The following is a 6969-nucleotide window of genomic DNA, read 5'->3' on the forward strand; positions in this document are numbered from 1 at the left end:
TTTTTTTAATTAAATGCAAAAGAAAAAAAAAAACCTTGCAGGTTTTGTGTCCCGCCCCCCTTGCTTTTCTTCCTCCTCCTCTTCCTCCTCCTCCTCTCCCTCCGCCCTCACCGGGGGATGGGCTTGCATGAGGCCCCGCCCCACACGTCGGCGAGCCAATTCTCGCCCGGCGGGGCCGAGCGGCGGGCCCGAAAGCCAATGGGAGGCAGCGGATGCCTGGGAGGGCGCCCAGCGTGCCGCCCCCTCCCCCAGCCTAGGCCCGGGGGTTTGGGGGTGCGCCTGGCCAGGCTCCGGAGCAGTGTGCCCATGGCTTCGAGCAGAGCTCACAATTGTGGTGGGGTGGAGGCTAAAGGAGTTCGCGTTCTTGAATCCCCACGCCCATCCTACCTGGGGAAGGGGTGCGGTGCGCCCTGGGCGCGTCCCCAAACCTGGGGAACGTGGCCTGGAGGGGGGACGCGTCCAAGGGCATAGCTGAAGGTTGGCAGAGAGAGCGGGAGCCCAGGATGGCAGAGGAGAGGAGTCCCCGCGAGAAGGGACCGCCAAGGAACCTAGAGTTGGCGCCGACAAGAGTGAGGCCACGGAGACTTAGGGGGCGATAGGCCGGGCGCCTGGGCGTGACCTGGGCACTCACCGAATTTGCCCTCACCGATCGCGGCGGCGCCAAGGACGTTGGTCAGCCAGGCCTGACAGCCTCCGGGAGACCGCTCTCGGGTCGCGCCGTGGGATTCCCGGAAGCCCTTGGACGCCGCGGCGGTGGCAGCTCCGCTTCCGCCCCGCCCGGCCGGGACGCCGCGCCCGCGGGACACCTGGCTTCCCGCGTCCGGGCGCAGGACGCCTGGGGTGCGCCCAGTGGGTGCGGAGACCCAGGGCACCCCGGAGAAGGCGGTGTACACAGTAGGTGTCCGGTACGTGTGCGTTGAATAAATGAGCGATCGAGACACTTGTCTGTTTTTAAGTCTTGGCAGTTATACTAGTCTTCCGGTGGTCCTACCTGTAACGTTTTTTAAATGTTCTTTATGATAATGTAATTATGAAAGATTCGAGGTTAATGGCCCTCAGTCACCTCCTGGGTCACTTTTTTTTTTTTTTTTTGCTGTGTGATACTGAGTAAGTGACTTCGTCTCCCTGTGTCTCCGTTTCCTCATCTCTAAAATGCTGGTAGTGCTTGCTTCGGCAGCACATATTCTAAAATGCTGGTAATAAGCTCACTATGCAGCGGCAGGAGGAGGGAAGAGCTACAGAGAACCGCACCAGACAGGAAGTACCAGGTAAGTGCAGTTTACTGGTAGTGACTGTAAGATAAAATATATAAACTCCACACGTGAATGCTTTATTGTTGCCCCAAACAGCAGTAAATCTCGACTTTTGGAAGTGAACATGCACAGCCCTGTGAACATAGGCGAAGCCTTCAGGGAAACAGTAGCCTACACGGTCAGACCTTACCTTTGTGTGGTCTGCCCAAGTTCTAACACTCCTTGAGCGTTAACTGGGTAGTGAGCAGGTTTCTAATCAAGACTGGCCACAGGGGAGCGACCTTGTGTGACTCCCATATAGTCCTTTTGTTTACAGTGTAGAAAAAATTGGCTTTTTGGAAAAGGGAAGTATTTTGCCCAAGGTTGTGCAGCTGTGTGCACAGTCATGCAACCAGGAAGTGTGGCCCATCCCTGAGCCAAGGCTGCACAGTCCACTGGAGCCAGACATGGTGTCACTTCATTATAGTTGTCAATTCTGCCAGACTTAGATGTTGGGATCAGACAGATTCAGAGGTAGCAAACCTGAAGCACTAGGGTTGGCTTTGCTGGAGTTTATTCACTTGTACAGGAAATATTTTTTGACTGTGCCAGGGATATACACTGGTGTCCAAGTACTTCCTAGGTCAGAAATTACAAACCTGTTAGAGACTGAATGCCCAAACTGCAACCCAAAACTATTAATTGCACAGTGCCAACATTGCCATTAATCCTGAATACTGAGATTTTTCCCTAGAAAAAACAACTGTTATCCAATGCTCAGCTGCTGGGGCGACTTGGCTTGGTTGCCACAGGTTCACCACCAATGCCCTAGGTCCTGCCTCCCACACACCTCAGTCTACAGCAGCACAGTGAGCAAGTAAGTCACCTAGCCTCAGTTTCCCCCCTTGGTCATGCCCTGTAAATCCCTGGTTGGTGCATTGTGATATAGCCCGCATCCCTAGTTGGTGCCTGGCACTTAGTGCTCAAGAAAAGCTGGCTTAGGGCCAGCAAGATAGCTCAGCAGCCTAAGCAACTGCTTAGGCAAGTTCAGGGACCAGGGTTTGATCCTCGGCAGCACCTCCAGGTGCCCCACTGAGACTTTGTGGTAATCCCAGTCTCATCCTTGGAGGATGAGTCCTAGCTGGGTAATGAGATCCTGTACCAAATACATTTTTTTAAAAAGCTGTCTTGCTTAAAAAAAAAAAAAAATCTTGAACAAAGAATTCCCACTTACAGCCTCTTAGACATACACCTCTTAGGGGGATAGATGGATTTGAGACCAGGCCTTTTGCCATAGGCGTGGCTGGCTGCAGAGGAGCCAAGGAAAGCCCAGCCCAACCCTAGCCAAAGCTGACAAAGCCCTGGAAGACAAATGTCTGTCTTGCCTGCTAAGCTCTGGGCCCTGGCATCGTTGAAAGCCTGGCCAAGCTTCAGGGTTGATAACAGGAGTTGTCAAAGCTTCTCTAAGAGCAGTAGGTAAGGTCTGAAGAATGTTGTGTGCTCAGAGCCAGCAAAAGCCATCACCAAGGGCCAGTGTGGGTCCTAATGGTGAGACCTGGGGTTCTGTTCCTTGGGGATGACATTTTCGCTGTGAGAATAAGATGCAAGCTATAATACCAGCACTTGGGAGGCTGAGGCAGGAGGATCACTGTGAGTTCAAGACCAGCCTCAGCTACAAAGTGAGCTCAAAGCCAGCCTGAACTGTATAGGAAGCTCTTGTCTCAAAAAAGAAAAGGTAAAATAAAATAAAGGATGCAAGTTCTCACATTAAGATTTAGTTGAGGGCTGGGGAGACAGCTCAGTGGAATAAGTCCTTCCTAGCAAGCACAAGGGCCTGAGTTCAATCCCCAGTTCCACCAAAAAAAAAAAAAGAAAAGATTTAGTTGGAGCCAGGTGTGGTGGCATATTCCTGTGGTCCCAGTGCTTTGAGAGGGTGAGACAGGAGGATCACTGAGTTTGAGACCAGTCTGCACTACATATAAGACTATCTCAAAAAAACAAAACAAATTTAGTTGGGTTGTAAGAACATGTTTAGATCTGTCTACCAGCTAGGGTAGGAATTAATCTAGCACACTCAAGTGTTCAGAGTCATCAGATGACATAGTGACCTGGGCAAGTCCTTTCTTCAACTCAGTTTTCTCCTCTGTTCAACTACAGTGTATGATCAGGTATCAAAGTTTATTATGAAAATTCCCAAACATTTATTATGAAAATTCTCAAACATGCAAGAAGCAGAAGAAATACAGTAAACAGCGAAACACCTATCACCTGGTTTGATGTCAGTACACCACTTGCTTTATAACACCCCTGTGCATCTCTGCCAAATCTTAAGTTTTTGGTGTGTGTTCAGAGTGACAGCCATCCGTGTCCTGTCCCCCAACCACGAGAATCAGGCACTCATAACTTCACTCAGTTAATGCTTTGCTTGCCACACCCTGGCACAAGCACTGGTTTCAAATTCTATTCTTGCTGGGCATGTGGGCATGGTAGCACACGCCTGTAATCCCAGCAATGGGGAGGCAGAGGCTGGAGCATTGCTGTGAGTTTGAGGCCATCCTGAGTTGTATAACAAGGCCCTGTCGAAAGAAAGAAAAAAGGAAGAGAAAAAAAAGATCCATTGTCCTTGTTTTATGAAGGAGGAACTGAGGCTTTTGAGGTCATACAGTCAAGGATTCAAGTTCAACTCTGTCTCAAGTCCAGACTCTTTAAGAGAGGATGGATAAGAAGAGAGTTACTAGGACAAAGCAAAAACAGGACTAGAGAGGGCACCTCCAAGTTGTGTCAGCACCGCAGATGCTGTGTTCCCTAGCCCAGAGCAGCCGCAGCAAAGAGTCCTCACCTGCCAGGTCACTGTCCTAACACAAGGACTCTTCACAAATGTTTAAGGGTACAAAGAGATTGCTGTGAAGGAAATGACTTCTCTTCTGGGGCCCTGCAGCCATGTAAGCCTAGATATGGGCCTGGTCATCCATCAGACCTTGGGTTATGGCAACCCCAATAGTGTGTGCTTCTCAGCTCCTCTCTCAACACTGAAAAGGAGTATTAGGAAACCTTTAGTTGCTGTGGAGTCCAGCACATTGAAGAACTGTGCCTTTCTAAGTCTGAATGCTCTTTCCATGCCAGCCCACTAGCGCTAGGTCCCCCTTTTCCTCCCAACACCCCTAACCCAGAAAGACCTCTTCCTGCCACCCACAAGTCGAATTTCCAATTGGGTCCACTAGGTCATGTTTCCTTCACCCCTACCCAGCAGGAGCTGATCAGTATGGAGATGACACATCTCTGCAGAAAATTTTTTCTTCTCTTTTTTTAAAATTTATTTATTTATTTATTTTTGCGGTATCGGGATTGAACTCAGGCCCTTGCGCTTGCCAGGCAATCCCTTATTCTACTGAGCTATCTCCCCAGCCGGATTCTCTTTTTAATAAGTGGTCGATGCCTCAGTCAAAGCGATGGCTTTCGCGGCTCCTCCCTCGCCCTCGCACTTGCAAAGTTACAAACTTTGTCAATCCAAGTTCTTTCTTTTCTTTCTTTTATTATTTTTTATTTTTCCAAGTTGTTTCTTCACCTGGGAGGATGTGGGTGTCATGTGAAGTTTTAATTTTCTGTTGAACAGCATACAGGATTTGTGCTTTTTTTCCCGCATGCATTCTACATTTCAATAACGGGCAGAAATAAAGGAAAAGCCTGGCCCCGTCCTAAAACACTTACTTCTACAAGAACCCCGCTGCGCGTTTCATTAAAGTTTTTTAGGCTTTTTTGTGGAACCGAAGTTTGAACTCAGACCCTTGCCCTTGCTAGGGAAGCGCTTACTCCACTGAGCCATCTCCCCGACTCGCATTTCGTTAAAGTTAAAGGGAGAAAGTTTCCTTCAGAGACCTAAGTGGGATCTGGGTTTTAGTCGCCCTGCAGAGGAAGAAGGGGTGGGAGAAGAGCACGTTGATTCTGGGGCGATCTCTACCCCCTGGCCGCGCCCATTCAGGGTGGCTGCCAGAGCCAAGTGCACAGCTAGGAATTCCAGCCCTCAGACTGAGAGCACATCCCAATCAGGCAGCTGCAGGCCCAGCCCGGTCTCGGGTCCTCAGCACTGCAAGTGCGAGGGGCGGAGCTGATCTCCTATTGGTCCGTGTGTAGGGCGTGGCTACATCTCGGTCCCTCCCCCAGACTCCTGCCGGACTAAATAGGCCTCACAGCCCGGAAAATTATTCACCCGAGGGGCGGGGTCTGGGTTTGTTTACACACTGCTATTGGTTGGATTTGAATCGGGAGGACTGCGGGTGGGCCGAGAGGCGGGGCTCCGGAAGGCATGTAGGGAGCGGCTTGTGACAGCTTCGGAAAGGCTGGGTCAAGCTGGAGGCGTGCGACCCTGGAGGTCGAGATACCTTGGCAGACAGCGGGGGGAGTAGGGTGGGGTTTTTGTCCATTTCCTGATAAATATTAATGAAAGGAAGGAGAGTGAGTAGCATTATGTTTGTTTTTTCAAAAAATGCTTAAAGAAACCGGACGTAAAAGAAGGCTGAGGCTCCTAGGAGCATCACCAGGAGCTCGAGGCCAGCTTGAATCACATAGCCAGACCCTGTCTAAAAAAATGAAATAAAATAAAATAAAGAAAATCCTAAAGAAAAACCTAAAGGGGGGCCGGTCAGATAGCTCATCGAACTAAAGTGCCTGCTTAGGCAGAGCACTGCGTCTGGGGTTCAATCCCGGCGTGGCGTGCTGGCCCCTCCCACGGGGTACACTGAGACAAGGAATGAGACTGGACATGGTGGCGTGCGCCTGTAATTCCAAGGCTTGGGAGGCTGGAAACAGGAGAATCATTACGAGTCCGATCTACATAGTGAGACCATGTAGACCCTGTACTAAATACATTAAAAAAAGAAAACCCGAGGGAGCTGGATGTGATAGCACATGTCTATAATCCTAGCACTGAGAAGGCTGAGGCAGAATTGCTGCAAGTTCAAAGCCAGCCTGGGCTTCAGTACCAGCACAAACTACATAATGAGAATCTGCTCAAAACCAAACAACAGCAAAAGCAAAACAAAACACCCAAAAAGGCCAAAACAACCTAGCTGTCCATCAATAGGGAACTCAAAATAATCTGTGGTCTGGCCCACAAAGGGACGAAAAGAAGCTGCAGAATGAGGAAGCCAGACACAAGCTTCTGCAGAATGAGCTACACACCCAGATGTGGGGGTGCCAAAGAAGAGAGCCGTGTCTGAAGAGTTAAAAAGAAATTTAAAATGCCAGTTTTTGGTAGTTAGAGGCCCAGCGTATCTTCAAAAGCAGAGACCTACCGCTAACAGCGAGGGATCTTACTTGGGGAGGAAGGAGTGGGCGGAAGGTAGATCCTTTTGCGTCTGCAAATTTTGAACCGTGCACCAGCTACTCAAAATAAATATATTGTACACTATGTGAATGAAAGCCTACATTGTGGCCGGCCGGATAGTTTAGCAGATTAAAGCACCTTCTTAGGCAGACGCAGGAAGCGGGATTCCAGGCTGGGGGGCATGCTGTGCCGGCCCCGCCTCCAGGGCCCGGAGACAGAGATTGAGACTGGGTGTGGTGGTCCACGCCTGTAATCCCAGCATTTGGGAAACTGAAACAGGAGGATCACTAGGAGTCTGATCTATTTAATGAGGCCCTGTAGACCCCGTACTGAATATATTAAAAAAAAAAAAAAAAAAAAGGAATTTAATGGGGTTAGGGAACTCCCTCAGCAACTGAGTCCATCAACGCTACG

The sequence above is a fragment of the Octodon degus genome, unplaced genomic scaffold (genome assembly GCF_000260255.1).
Source record: "Octodon degus isolate 3935 unplaced genomic scaffold, OctDeg1.0 scaffold00197, whole genome shotgun sequence".
Lineage (NCBI taxonomy): Eukaryota > Metazoa > Chordata > Mammalia > Rodentia > Octodontidae > Octodon > Octodon degus.